A 2,500-nucleotide genomic window follows, 5' to 3' on the forward strand; every position below is an offset into this window, starting at 1 on the left:
TTGCTCCGCTCACGACGGTCACCCGCACCACGCAAGAACAGGCCAAAAAACTGGCCAAAACAGCCCAAAAACGGGCCAAAACTGGCCATTTTTGGCTGCGCGAGCGAGCGGCGAGCGGCGAACAGCGAGCGAAGCGAGAGGCAGCACCGTCCCTGCTATACGAAAGCCCCATCCAGCCCTGTGCCCACCCGGGGGGTTCCAGGGTGCTGAGATGGCTGACGTTTTGCTCCGCTCTCGACCGGTCACCGCGCAATGCAAGAACAGGCCAAAAACTGGCCAAAACGGCCCAAAAACGGGCCAAAACTGGCCATTTTTGGGCTGCGCGAGCGGCGAGCGGCGGACAGCGAGCGAAGCGAGAGGCAGCACCGTCCCTGCTATACGAAAGCCCCATCCAGCCCCTGTGCCACCCGGGGGGTTCCAGGGTGCTGAGATGCTGACGTTTTGCTCCGCTCTCGACGGTCACCGCGCAATGCAAGAACAGGCCAAAAACTGGCCAAAACGGCCCAAAAACGGGCCAAAAACTGGCCATTTTTGGCTGCCGCGAGCGAGCGAGCCGGCGAGCGGCGGACAGCGAGCGAAGCGAGAGGCAGCCACCGTCCCTGCTATACGAAAGCCCCATCCAGCCCTGTGCCACCCGGGGGGTTCCAGGGTGCTGAGATGGCTGACGTTTTGCTCCGCTCTCGACGGTCACCGCGCAATGCAAGAACAGGCCAAAAACTGGCCAAAACGGCCCAAAAACGGGCCAAAACTGGCCATTCCAAAACTGGCCATTTTTGGCTGCACGAGCGAGCGGCGAGCGGCGGACAGCGAGCGAAGCGAGAGGCAGCACCGTCCCTGCTATACGAAAGCCCCATCCAGCCCTGTGCCACCCGGGGGGTTCCAGGGTGCTGAGATGGCTGACGTTTTGCTCCGCTCTCGACGGTCACCGCGCAATGCAAGAACAGGCCAAAAACTGGCCAAAACGGCCCAAAAACGGGCCAAAACTGGCCATTTTTGGCTGCACGAGCGAGCGGCGAGCGGGCGGACAGCGAGCGAAGCGAGAGGCAGCACCGTCCCTGCTATACGAAAGCCCCATCCAGCCCTGTGCCACCCGGGGGGTTCCAGGGTGCTGAGATGGCTGACGTTTTGCTCCGCTCTCGACGGTCACCGCGCAATGCAAGAACAGGCCAAAAACTGGCCAAAACGGCCCAAAAACGGGCCAAAACTGGCCATTTTTGGCTGCACGAGCGAGCGGCGAGCGGCGGACAGCGAGCGAAGCGAGAGGCAGCACCGTCCCTGCTATACGAAAGCCCCATCCAGCCCTGTGCCACCCGGGGGGTTCCAGGGTGCTGAGATGGCTGACGTTTTGCTCCGCTCTCGACGGTCACCGCGCAATGCAAGAACAGGCCAAAAACTGGCCAAAACGGCCCAAAAACGGGCCAAAACTGGCCATTTTTGGCTGCACGAGCGAGCGGCGAGCGGCGGACAGCGAGCGAAGCGAGAGGCAGCACCGTCCCTGCTATACGAAAGCCCCATCCAGCCCTGTGCCACCCGGGGGGTTCCAGGGTGCTGAGATGGCTGACGTTTTGCTCCGCTCTCGACGGTCACCGCGCAATGCAAGAACAGGCCAAAAACTGGCCAAAACGGCCCAAAAACGGGCCAAAACTGGCCATTTTTGGCTGCGCGAGCGAGCGGCGAGCGGCGGACAGCGAGCGAAGCGAGAGGCAGCACCGTCCCTGCTATATACGAAAGCCCCATCCAGCCCTGTGCCACCCGGGGGGTTCCAGGGTGCTGAGATGGCTGACGTTTTGCTCCGCTCACGACGGTCACCGCACCACGCAAGAACGGACCATAAACAGGCCAAAACAGCCCAAAAACGGGCCAAAACTGGTCATTTTTGGCTGCGCGAGCGAGCGGCGAGCGGCGAACAGCGAGCGAAGCGTGAGGCAGCACCGTCCCTGCTATACGAAAGCCCCATCCAGCCCTGTGCCACCCGGGGGGTTCCAGGGTGCTGAGATGGCTGACGTTTTGCTCCGCTCACGACGGTCACCGCGCCATGCAAGAACGGACCAAAAACAGGCCAAAACAGCCCAAAAACGGGCCAAAACTGGCCATTTTTGGCTGAGCGAGCGAGCGGTGAGCGGCGAACAGCGAGCGAAGCGAGAGGCAGCACCGTCCCTGCTATACGAAAGCCCCATCCAGCCCTGTGCCACCCGGGGGGTTCCAGGGTGCTGAGATGGCTGACGTTTTGCTCCGCTCACGACGGTCGCCGTGCCACGCAAGAACGGACCAAAAACAGGCCAAAACAGCCCAAAAACGGGCCAAAACTGGCCATTTTAGGTTGCGCGAGCGAGCGGCGAGCGGCGAACAGCGAGCGAAGCGTGAGGCAGCACCGTCCCTGCTATACGAAAGCCCCATCCAGCCCTGTGCCACCCGGGGGGTTCCAAGGTGCTGAGATGGCTGACGTTTTGCTCCGCTCACGACGGTCACCGCGCCACGCCAGAACAGACCAAAAACAGGC

Source organism: Musa acuminata, unplaced genomic scaffold, assembly GCF_036884655.1.
Source record: "Musa acuminata AAA Group cultivar baxijiao unplaced genomic scaffold, Cavendish_Baxijiao_AAA HiC_scaffold_590, whole genome shotgun sequence".
NCBI lineage: Eukaryota > Viridiplantae > Streptophyta > Magnoliopsida > Zingiberales > Musaceae > Musa > Musa acuminata.